Source organism: Coregonus lavaretus, assembly GCF_964263955.1.
Source record: "Coregonus lavaretus genome assembly, contig: HAP1_SCAFFOLD_1207, whole genome shotgun sequence".
NCBI lineage: Eukaryota > Metazoa > Chordata > Actinopteri > Salmoniformes > Salmonidae > Coregonus > Coregonus lavaretus.
In genome coordinates this window covers 37,265-50,734 of record NW_028165312.1, presented here as the reverse complement: position 1 = coordinate 50,734, position 13,470 = coordinate 37,265, and the positions used below count along the sequence as shown (strand labels likewise).

At 41.7% G+C, this 13,470-nt stretch overlaps 1 pseudogene across 1 annotated transcript in view; it reads right to left on the bottom strand.

Moving 5' to 3' along the window:
* Positions 1-13,470, bottom strand: part of LOC311115996 (phosphatidylinositol 3,4,5-trisphosphate 5-phosphatase 1-like) — a 64,376-nt pseudogene that overhangs the window by 17,473 nt on the left and 33,433 nt on the right. The window contains exon 16 of the transcript XR_014615415.1: positions 11,828-11,916. The product of XR_014615415.1 is annotated as a phosphatidylinositol 3,4,5-trisphosphate 5-phosphatase 1-like (transcript). The remainder of the gene's footprint in view (positions 1-11,827; positions 11,917-13,470) is intronic.

The following is a 13,470-nucleotide window of genomic DNA, read 5'->3' as shown; positions in this document are numbered from 1 at the left end:
TACTAGAGAGTAGATCCATCTACAGCTATTCTTACTGGAGAGTAGATCCATCTACAGCTATCCTTACTGGAGAGTAGATCCATCTACAGCTATTCTTACTGGAGAGTAGATCTATCTACAGCACTTCTTACTGGAGAGTAGATCCATCTACAGCACTTCTTACTGGAGAGTAGATCCATCTACAGCTATCCTTACTGGAGAGTAGATCCATCTACAGCACTTCTTACTGGAGAGTAGATCCATCTACATCTATTCTTACTGGAGAGTAGATCCATCTACAGCTATCCTTACTAGAGAGTAGATCCATCTACAGCTATTCTTACTGGAGAGTAGATCCATCTACAGCTATCCCTTACTGGAGAGTAGATCTATCTACAGCACTTCTTACTGGAGAGTAGATCCATCTACAGCTATTCTTACTGGAGAGTAGATCCATCTACAGCTATTCTTACTGGAGAGTAGATCCATCTACAGCTATCCTTACTGGAGAGTAGATCCATCTACAGCACTTCTTACTGGAGAGTAGATCCATCTACAGCTATTCTTACTGGAGAGTAGATCCATCTACAGCTATCCTTACTGGAGAGTAGATCCATCTACAGCTATCCTTACTGGAGAGTAGATCCATCTACAGCTATCCTTACTAGAGAGTAGATCCATCTACAGCTATCCTTACTAGAGAGTAGATCCATCTATAGCTATCCCTTACTGGAGAGTAGATCCATCTACAGCTATTCTTACTGGAGAGTAGATCCATCTACAGCACTTCTTACTGGAGAGTAGATCCATCTACAGCACTTCTTACTGGAGAGTAGATCCATCTATAGCTATCCTTACTAGAGAGTAGATCCATCTACAGCTATCCTTACTAGAGAGTAGATCCATCTACAGCACTTCTTACTGGAGAGTAGATCCATCTACATCTATTCTTACTGGAGAGTAGATCCATCTACAGCTATTCTTACTGGAGAGTAGATCCATCTACAGCACTTCTTACTGGAGAGTAGATCCATCTACAGCTATCCTTACTGGAGAGTAGATCCATCTACAGCTATCCTTACTGGAGAGTTGATCCATCTACAGCTATCCTTACTGGAGAGTAGATCCATCTACAGCTATCCTTACTAGAGATTAGATCCATCTACAGCAAACCTTACTGGAGAGTAGATCCATCTACAGCTATTCTTACTGGAGAGTAGATCCATCTACAGCTATTCTTACTGGAGAGTAGATCCATCTACAGTTATTCTTACTGGAGAGTAGATCCATCTACAGCACTTCTTACTGGAGAGTAGATCCATCTACAGCACTTCTTACTGGAGAGTAGATCCATCTACAGCTATTCTTACTGGAGAGTAGATCCATCTACAGCTAGAGAGTAGATCCATCTACAGCTATTCTTACTGGAGAGTAGATCCATCTACAGCTATCCTTACTGGAGAGTAGATCCATCTACAGCACTTCTTACTGGAGAGTAGATCCATCTACAGCTATCCTTACTAGAGAGTAGATCCATCTACAGCACTTCTTACTGGAGAGTAGATCCATCTACAGCTATCCTTACTAGAGAGTAGATCCATCTACAGCACTTCTTACTGGAGAGTAGATCCATCTACAGCTATCCTTACTAGAGAGTAGATCCATCTACAGCTATTCTTACTGTAGAGTAGATCCATCTACAGCTATCCTTACTAGAGAGTAGATCCATCTACAGCTATCCTTACTAGAGAGTAGATCCATCTACAGCACTTCATACTGGAGAGTAGATCCATCTACAGCTATTCTTACTGGAGAGTAGATCCATCTACAGCACTTCTTACTGGAGAGTAGATCCATCTACAGCTATCCTTACTGGAGAGTAGATCCATCTACAGCACTTCTTACTGGAGAGTAGATCCATCTACAGCTATTCTTCCTGGAGAGTAGATCCATCTACAGCTATCCTTACTAGAGAGTAGATCCATCTACAGCCATTCTTACTGGAGAGTAGATCCATCTACAGCTATCCCTTACTGGAGAGTAGATCCATCTACAGCACTTCTTACTGGATAGTAGATCCATCTATAGCTATCCTTACTAGAGAGTAGATCCATCTACAGCTATCCTTACTAGAGAGTAGATCCATCTACAGCACTTCTTACTGGAGAGTAGATCCATCTACAGCTATTCTTACTGGAGAGTAGATCCATCTACAGCTAGAGAGTAGATCCATCTACAGCACTTCTTATTGGAGAGTAGATCCATCTACAGCTATCCCTTACTAGAGAGTAGATCCATCTACAGCACTTCTTACTGGAGAGTAGATCCATCTACAGCTATCCTTACTAGAGAGTAGATCCATCTACAGCTATTCTTACTGGAGAGTAGATCCATCTACAGCTATCCTTACTGGAGAGTAGATCCATCTACAGCTATTCTTACTGGAGAGTAGATCTATCTACAGCACTTCTTACTGGAGAGTAGATCCATCTACAGCACTTCTTACTGGAGAGTAGATCCATCTACAGCTATCCTTACTGGAGAGTAGATCCATCTACAGCACTTCTTACTGGAGAGTAGATCCATCTACATCTATTCTTACTGGAGAGTAGATCCATCTACAGCTATCCTTACTAGAGAGTAGATCCATCTACAGCTATTCTTACTGGAGAGTAGATCCATCTACAGCTATCCCTTACTGGAGAGTAGATCTATCTACAGCACTTCTTACTGGAGAGTAGATCCATCTACAGCTATTCTTACTGGAGAGTAGATCCATCTACAGCTATTCTTACTGGAGAGTAGATCCATCTACAGCTATCCTTACTGGAGAGTAGATCCATCTACAGCACTTCTTACTGGAGAGTAGATCCATCTACAGCTATCCTTACTAGAGAGTAGATCCATCTACAGCTATTCTTACTGGAGAGTAGATCCATCTACAGCTATCCCTTACTAGAGAGTAGATCCATCTACAGCACTTCTTACTGGAGAGTAGATCCATCTATAGCTATCCTTACTGGAGAGTAGATCCATCTACAGCTATTCTTACTGGAGAGTAGATCCATCTACAGCTATCCTTACTGGAGAGTAGATCCATCTACAGCACTTCTTACTGGAGAGTAGATCCATCTACAGCTATCCTTACTAGAGAGTAGATCCATCTACAGCTAACCTTACTGGAGAGTAGACCCATCTACAGCTATTCTTACTGGAGAGTAGATCCATCTACAGCACTTCTTACTGGAGAGTAGATCCATCTACAGCTATCCTTACTGGAGAGTAGATCCATCTACAGCTATCTTTACTGGAGAGTAGATCCATCTACAGCTATCCTTACTGGAGAGTAGATCCATCTACAGCTATCCTTACTAGAGAGTAGATCCATCTACAGCTATCCTTACTAGAGAGTAGATCCATCTACAGCTATCCCTTACTGGAGAGTAGATCCATCTACAGCTATTCTTACTGGAGAGTAGATCCATCTACAGCACTTCTTACTGGAGAGTAGATCCATCTACAGCACTTCTTACTGGAGAGTAGATCCATCTACAGCACTTCTTACTGGAGAATAGATCCATCTACAGCTATTCTTACTGGAGAGTAGATCCATCTACAGCTAGAGAGTAGATCCATCTACAGCACTTCTTACTGGAGAGTAGATCCATCTACAGCTATCCTTACTAGAGAGTAGATCCATCTACAGCACTTCTTACTGGAGAGTAGATCCATCTACAGCTATCCTTACTAGAGAGTAGATCCATCTACAGCTATTCTTACTGGAGAGTAGATCCATCTACAGCTATCCCTTACTAGAGAGTAGATCCATCTACAGCACTTCTTACTGGAGAGTAGATCCATCTACAGCTATTCTTACTGGAGAGTAGATCCATCTACAGCTATTCTTACTAGAGAGTAGATCCATCTACAGCTATTCTTACTGGAGAGTAGATCCATCTACAGCACTCCTTACTGGAGAGTAGATCCATCTACAGCACTTCTTACTGGAGAGTAGATCCATCTACAGCTATCCTTACTAGAGAGTAGATCCATCTACAGCTATTCTTACTGGAGAGTAGATCCATCTACAGCACTTCTTACTGGAGAGTAGATCCATCTACAGCACTTCTTACTGGATAGTAGATCCATCTATAGCTATCCTTACTAGAGAGTAGATCCATCTACAGCTATCCTTACTAGAGAGTAGATCCATCTACAGCACTTCTTACTGGAGAGTAGATCCATCTACAGCTATTCTTACTGGAGAGTAGATCCATCTACAGCTAGAGAGTAGATCCATCTACAGCACTTCTTATTGGAGAGTAGATCCATCTACAGCTATCCCTTACTAGAGAGTAGATCCATCTACAGCACTTCTTACTGGAGAGTAGATCCATCTACAGCTATCCTTACTAGAGAGTAGATCCATCTACAGCTATTCTTACTGGAGAGTAGATCCATCTACAGCTATCCTTACTGGAGAGTAGATCCATCTACAGCTATTCTTACTGGAGAGTAGATCTATCTACAGCACTTCTTACTGGAGAGTAGATCCATCTACAGCACTTCTTACTGGAGAGTAGATCCATCTACAGCTATCCTTACTGGAGAGTAGATCCATCTACAGCACTTCTTACTGGAGAGTAGATCCATCTACATCTATTCTTACTGGAGAGTAGATCCATCTACAGCTATCCTTACTAGAGAGTAGATCCATCTACAGCTATTCTTACTGGAGAGTAGATCCATCTACAGCTATCCCTTACTGGAGAGTAGATCTATCTACAGCACTTCTTACTGGAGAGTAGATCCATCTACAGCTATTCTTACTGGAGAGTAGATCCATCTACAGCTATTCTTACTGGAGAGTAGATCCATCTACAGCTATTCTTACTGGAGAGTAGATCCATCTACAGCTATCCTTACTGGAGAGTAGATCCATCTACAGCACTTCTTACTGGAGAGTAGATCCATCTACAGCTATTCTTACTGGAGAGTAGATCCATCTACAGCTATCCTTACTGGAGAGTAGATCCATCTACAGCTATCCTTACTGGAGAGTAGATCCATCTACAGCTATCCTTACTAGAGAGTAGATCCATCTACAGCTATCCTTACTAGAGAGTAGATCCATCTATAGCTATCCCTTACTGGAGAGTAGATCCATCTACAGCTATTCTTACTGGAGAGTAGATCCATCTACAGCACTTCTTACTGGAGAGTAGATCCATCTACAGCACTTCTTACTGGAGAGTAGATCCATCTATAGCTATCCTTACTAGAGAGTAGATCCATCTACAGCTATCCTTACTAGAGAGTAGATCCATCTACAGCACTTCTTACTGGAGAGTAGATCCATCTACATCTATCCTTACTGGAGAGTAGATCCATCTACAGCTATCCTTACTGGAGAGTTGATCCATCTACAGCTATCCTTACTGGAGAGTAGATCCATCTACAGCTATCCTTACTAGAGATTAGATCCATCTACAGCAAACCTTACTGGAGAGTAGATCCATCTACAGCTATTCTTACTGGAGAGTAGATCCATCTACAGCTATTCTTACTGGAGAGTAGATCCATCTACAGTTATTCTTACTGGAGAGTAGATCCATCTACAGCACTTCTTACTGGAGAGTAGATCCATCTACAGCACTTCTTACTGGAGAGTAGATCCATCTACAGCTATTCTTACTGGAGAGTAGATCCATCTACAGCTAGAGAGTAGATCCATCTACAGCTATTCTTACTGGAGAGTAGATCCATCTACAGCTATCCTTACTAGAGAGTAGATCCATCTACAGCACTTCTTACTGGAGAGTAGATCCATCTACAGCTATCCTTACTAGAGAGTAGATCCATCTACAGCACTTCTTACTGGAGAGTAGATCCATCTACAGCTATCCTTACTAGAGAGTAGATCCATCTACAGCACTTCTTACTGGAGAGTAGATCCATCTACAGCTATCCTTACTAGAGAGTAGATCCATCTACAGCTATTCTTACTGTAGAGTAGATCCATCTACAGCTATCCTTACTAGAGAGTAGATCCATCTACAGCTATCCTTACTAGAGAGTAGATCCATCTACAGCACTTCATACTGGAGAGTAGATCCATCTACAGCTATTCTTACTGGAGAGTAGATCCATCTACAGCACTTCTTACTGGAGAGTAGATCCATCTACAGCTATCCTTACTGGAGAGTAGATCCATCTACAGCACTTCTTACTGGAGAGTAGATCCATCTACAGCTATTCTTCCTGGAGAGTAGATCCATCTACAGCTATCCTTACTAGAGAGTAGATCCATCTACAGCTATTCTTACTGGAGAGTAGATCCATCTACAGCTATCCCTTACTGGAGAGTAGATCCATCTACAGCACTTCTTACTGGAGAGTAGATCCATTTACAGCTATCCCTTTGGTCTCCCTTTCAGGGTTTTAACCAAGCCCTGCTTTGATATTTTTCACTGACTACTACCAATGTGCTATCGTGATAATGATTATTGAGAGATCTCTTAATGATTAAATGGATTCACTGTTGCTATCAAAGTCATTCCAAAGGGTAGGTTTAACAGAGCAAATTAAAATGAAACCATACTTTATAAGTCATATATCATCAATGATAATATTTAGACCTATACAGCATTTGCAAAGTCATCAACAGCTATTGTTTCAATTCAATCCAGGGTTCAACTAAAAATAGACAATACAGTGCCTTTGGAAAGTATTCAGACCCCTTCCCCTTTTTCCACATTTTGTTACGTTACTGCTCCTCATCAATCTACACACAATACCCCATAATAGCAAAGCAAAAACAGGTTTTTAGAAATTTTAGCAAATGTATAAAATAAAAAAAAACAGATACCTTATTTACATAAGTATTCAGACCCTTTGCTATGAGACTCGAAATTCAGCTCAGGTGTATCTTGTTTCTATTGATCATCCTTGAGATGTTTCTACAACTTGATTGGAGTCCACCTGTGGTAAATTCAATTGATTGGACATGATTTGGAAAGGCACACACCTGTCTATATAAGGTCCCACAGTTGACAGTGCATGTCAGAGCAAAAACCAAGCCATGAGGTCGAAGGAATTGTCTGTAGAGCTTCGAGACAGGATTGTGTCGAGGCACAGATCTGGGGAAAGGTACCAAAACATTTCTGCAGCATTGAAGGTCCCCTCCATCATTCTTAAATGGAAGAAGTTTGGAACCACCCAGACTCTTCCTAGAGCTGGCTGCCCGGCCAAACTGAGCAATCGGTGGAGAGGGCCTTGGTCAGAGAGGTGACCAAGAACCCGATGGTCACTCTGACAGAGCTCCAGTGTTCCTCTGTGGAGATGGGAGAACCTTCCAGAAGGACAACCATCTCTGCAGCACTCCACCAATCAGGCCTTTATGGTAGTGGCCAGATGGAAGCCACTCCTCAGTAAAAGGCATATGACAGCCGCTTGGAGTTTGCCAAAAGGCACCTAAAGGACTCAGACCATGAGAAACAAGATTCTCTGGTCTGTTGAAACCAAGATTGAACTCTTTAGCATGAATGGCAAGCGTCACATCTGGAGGAAACCTGGCACCATCCCTACGGTGAAGCATGGTGGTGGCAGCATCATGCTGTGGGGATGTTTTTCAGCGGCAGGGACTGGGAGACTAGTCAGGATCGAGGTAAAGATGAACGGAGCAAAGTACAGAGAGATACTTGATGAAAACCTGCTCCAGAGCGCTCAGGACCTCAGACTAGGGAGAAGGTTCGCCTTCCAACAGGACAACGATCCTAACCACACAGCCAAGACAACACAGGAGTGGCTTCGGGACAAGTCTCTGAATGTCCTTGAGTGGCCCAGCCAGAGCCCGGACTTGAACCCGATCGAACATTTCTGGAGAGACCTGAAAATAGCTGTGCAGCGACGCTCCCCATCCAACCTGACAGAGCTTGAGAGGATCTGCAGAGAAGAATGGGGGAAACTCCCCAAATACAGGTGTGCCAACCTTGTAGCGTCATACCCAAGAAGACTCGAGGCTGTAATCACTGCCAAAGGCGCTTCAACCAAGTACTGAGTAAAGGGTCTGAATACTTATGTAAATATAATATTTCAGTTTTTTATTTTTTATAAATTTGCTAAAATGTTTAAAAACCTGTTTTTGCTTTGTCATTATGGGGTATTGTTTTTATAATAAGTCTGTAACATAACAAAATGTGGAAAATGTCCAAGGGGGCTGAATACTTTCAGAATTCACTGTACATATAGGCCTAGGGTTTCAAGCTTTGGTTGATTTCAAATTTAATTTACAAGTTAATAATTACTAATATTACTAATAATTACTATAATTAATAATATGTTGGATTTAAAACATGTAAGTAAAGAATAGGACTAAATCAAACTCTATTTAATTCAAAATATTTAAAGTTTGATTTGATTTAGTCCTATTCTTTAATTTAGATTTTTGGTTGAGATGGAGATGTGATTCCAACTTATCAATTCATTAATTTGTAGACAAACTGGATATTGAGTTGTGTTTGGTTGTCAACTCAACCAAATATCAACATTTGAAGGATCTTCGGCTTGGATAGTTCCATCTGTGCCACTGACTTAGTCTGGCTTTAATTCCAGTTTGTCAACAAATTAATAATTTATATGTTGGATTCACGTCTCCATCTCAATCAAAAATCTAACTTAAAGAATAGGACTAAATCAAATCTTCAAATGCACTTTAAATAAAGTTTGATTTGATTTAGTCCTATTCTTTAACTTAGATTTTTGGTTGAGATGGAAACGTGAGTCCAACATATCAATTATTAATTTGTAGACAAACTGGAATTAAGCCAGACTAAGTCAGTGGCACAAAAGATACATCTTCAAATGTTAATATTGGGTCGCGTTGACAATAAAATCACTATTACAATACAGTAAATAGCCTATTAACTTGTTGACAAGTTAACAAATAATATGTTGGGTTACCTTAGGATTAAGCCAGTGGCTAAGATTAAACTATCCAAGCATTAGATACAGTTGAAGTCGGAAGTTTACATACACTTAGGTTGGAGTCAATAAAACTCATTTTTCTACCACTCCACAAATGTCTTGTTAACAAACTATAGTTTTGGCAAGTCGGTTCGGACATCTACTTTGTGCATGACACAAGTAATTTTTCCAACAATTGTTTACAGACAGATTATTTCACTTATAATTCACTGTATCACAATTCCAGTGGGTCAGAAGTTTACATACACTAAGTTGACTGTGCCTTTAAACAGCTTGGAAAATTCTAGAAAATGATGTCATGGATTTAGAAGCTTCTGATAGGCTAATTGACATAATTTGAGTCAATTGGAGGTGTACCTGTGGATGTATTTCAAGGCCTACCTTCAAACTCAGTGCCTCTTTGCTTGACATCATGGGAAAATCAAAAGAAATCAGCCAAGACCTCAGAAAAGAAATTGTAGACCTCCACAAGTCTGGTTCATCCTTGGGAGCAATTTCCAAACGCCTGAAGGTACCACGTTCATCAGTACAAACAATAGTACGCAAGTATAAACACCATGGGACCACGCAGCCATCATACCGCTCAGGAAGGAGATGCATTCTGTCTCCTAGAGATTAATGTAATTTGGTGCGAAAAGTGCAAATCAATCCCAGAACAACAGCAAAGGACCTTGTGAAGATGCTGGAGGAAACAGGTACAAATGTATCTATATCCACAGTAAAACAAGTCCTATATTGACATAACCTGAAAGGCCGCTCAGCAAGGAAGAAGCCACTGCTCCAAAACCGCCATAAAATAGCCCGACTACGTTTTGCAACTGCACATGGGGTCAAAGATCGTACTTTTTGGAGAAATATCCTCTGGTCTGATGAAACAAAAATAGAACTGTTTGGCCATAATGACCATTGTTATGTTTGGAGGAAAAAGGGGGTTGTTTGCAAGCCGAAGAACACCATCCCAACCATGAAGCACGGGGGTGGCAGCATCATGCTGTGGGGGTGCTTTGCTGCAGGAGGGACTGGTGCACTTCACAAAATAGATGGCATCATGAGGAAGGAAAATTGTGTGGATATATTGAAGCATCTCAAGACATCAATCAGGAAGTTAAAGCTTGGTCGCAAATGGGTCTTCTAAATGTACAATGACCCCAAGCATATTTCCAAAGTTGTGGCAAAATGGCTTAAGGACAACAAAGTCAAGGTATTGGAGTGGCCATCACAAAGCCCTGACCTCAATCCTATAGACATTTTGTGGGCAGAACTGAAAAGGCGTGTGCGAGCAAGGAGGCCTACAAACCTGACTCAGTTACACCAGCTCTGTCAGGAGGAATGGGCCAAAATTCACCCAACTTATTGTGGGAAGCTTGTGGAAGGCTACCCGAAACGTTTGATCCAAGTTAAACAATTTAAAGGCAATGCTACCAAATACTAATTAAGTGTATGTAAACTTCTGACCCTCTGGGAAAGTGATGAAAGAAATAAAAGCTTAAATAAATCACCCTCTCTATTATTATTCTGACATTTCACATTCTTAAAATAAAGTGGTGATCCTAACTGACCTAAAACAGGGAATTTTTACTAGGATTAAATGTCATGAAATGTGAAAAACTGAGTTTAAATGAATTTGGCTAAGGTGTATGTAAACTTCCGACTTCAACTGTACATCTCCTTTAAATGTTGATATTTGGTTGCATTGCCAACCAAACACAATTACTTTTGTAATATTACATTTAAGGCTATCTTACAAACTAATGTAACAGTATTTATTCAACCTTAAAATGAGTAACACATCCATGGGCACGTTTTGAGGTTACTGTATAAATGCCTTCTTATGTAATCAAGCATGTTCAAGATAGCATGCAAAGGTCGCAGGTCTGTGGAGATTGCTGTAATAATCTGTCAATCTCCAACAGCATTGATCACTTGTGCCATGCACTTTTAATGTAATCTCAACCGCAATCCAGGTCATGTGGTTCTGCTATTAGATGAAGCACAGTGTATTCCCATTTGAACTTTGCTTTTAAATGGTTGAAAGCACAGTGACAAAACATTTAAATGACAACTGAACCAAAAATCAGACATTGTTTTTCCATTGGAATTTGGTTGTGCTTTTAGATGATTGAAAGCATAGTGATAACACATTGGGAATTCAACAAACTTCTAGCTGTCTTTTTGAGTGGGTGAATAAAAGTTAAAATCTCATTGATCCACTTCCAAACCAAATATTACCCACATTTCCTTTTTCTCCCCAATTTCGTGGTATCCAATTGGTAGTTACAGTCTTGTCCCATCGCTGCAACTCCTGTACGGACATTGGACAGGTGAAGGTCGAGAGTCATGCGTCCTCCAAAACACAACCCGACCGAGCCGCACTGCCCGCTTAACCCGGAAGCAAGCCGCACCAATGCGCCGGAGGAAACACTGTACACCTGGCGACCGAGTCAGCGTGCACTGCGCCCGTCCGCCACAGGAGTCACTAGTGCGCGATGGGACAAGAACATCCCTGCCGGCCAAACCCTCCCCTACCCTGGACGACGCTGGGCCAATTGCGCGCCGCCCAATGGGTCTCCTGGTCGCGGCCAGCTGCGACAGGGCCTGGACTCGAACCAGGATCTCTAGTGGCATAGACCCCTGTGCCACTCGAACCAGGATCTCTAGTGGCATAGACCACTGCGCCACTCGAACCAGGATCTCTAGTGGCATAGACCACTGCGCCACTCGAACCAGGATCTCTAGTGGCATAGACCACTGCGCCACTCGAACCAGGATCTCTAGACCACTGCGCCACTCGGGAGGCCCTATTACCCACATTTCCACATGTTAAAATGACATGGTGTGCCCAGTGGGAAAGCAGTAAACCTACCCCTGTGGCTTTGGCCTTGGTGTAGACATATCTCTCTCGTGTGTCTCTCTCGAAACGATACGTGGGTGCGAATGTGATCTCCTCCTCGTCTGTTAAATGAAACAGCAAAGGTATCAAAGGTCAAGATAGATTGTGGTGAAGGTCATAGGTCATCATAGATAGATTGTGGTGAACTCAAAGGCTTAATTTTGCCCTTTTCAATGAGAACAGCATAAGACTTGGACTAGGCAAATGGTTTTATTAAAGGTCCAATGCAGACATTGTTATCTCAATATGAAATCATTTCAGGGTAACAATTAAGTACCTTAATGTGATTGTTTTTAATTTAAATGGTCAAAACTAAACAAAAATAGCTTCTTAGAAAAATGCAGTTTCTCAAGCAGCAGTGTAGCTAAACTGTCTGGGAGTGGTCTGAGAGAGAGGCTAATTGGAGGAGCCTAATGGGAGGGAAACTGAAAACTAGCTGTTATTGGCAGAGAGGAGGGCAAACGCTCTTTGTTATTGGTCTATTAACTTCCTGTCTTTTCAAACACTAAAAGGGTATTATCATAATTTGACAGTATTTTTCCAATCTCATACTGTGGAAATATACACTACCAGTCAAAAGTTTGGATGACAGCTTTGCACACTCTTGGCATTCTCTCAACCAGCTTCATGAGGTAGTCACCTGGAATGCATTTCAATTAACAGGTGTACCTTGTTAAAAGTTAATTTGTGGGATTTCTTTCCTTCCTAATGCGTTTGAGCCAATCAGTTGTGTTGTGACAAGGTGGGGGGGGGGGGGGGGGGTATACAGAAGATAGCCCTATTTGGTAAAAGACCAAGTCCATATTATGGCAAGAACAGCTCAAATAAGCAAAGAGAAACGACAGTCCATCATTACTTTAAGACATGAAGGTCAGTCAATACGGAACATTTCAAGAACTTTGAAAGTTTCTTCAAGTGCAGTCACAAAAACCATCAAGCGCTATGATGAAACTGGCTCTCATGAGGACTGCCACAGGAATGGAAGACCCAGAGTTACCTCTGCTGCAGAGAATAAGTTAATTAGAGAGTTACCAGCCTCAGAAATTGCAGCCCAAATAAATGCTTCACAGAGTTCAAGTCACAGACACATCTCAACATCAACTGTTCAGAGGGGACAGTGTGAATCGGGCCTTCATGGTCGAAACCACTACTAAAGGACACCAATAATAAGAAGAGACTTGCTTGGGCCAAGAAACACGAGCAATGGACATTAGACAGGTGGAAATTTGTCCTTTGGTCTGGAGTCCAAATTTGAGATTTTTGGGTCCAACCGCCGTGTCTTTGTGAGACGCGGTGTGGGTGAACGGATGATCTCCGCATGTGTATTTCCCACCGTAAAGCATGGAGGAGGAGGTGTGATGGTGTGGGGGTGCTTTGTTGGTGACAATGTCTGTGATTTATTTAGAATTCAAGGCACACTTAACCAGCATGGCTACCACAGCATTCTGCAGCAATACGCCATCCCATCTGGTTTGGGCTTAGTGGGACTATCATTTGTTTTTTAACAGGACAATGACCCAACACACCTCCAGGCTGTGTAAGGGCTATTTTACCAAGAAGGAGAGTGATGGAGTGCTGCATCAGATGACCTGGCCTCCACAATCCCCCGACCTAAA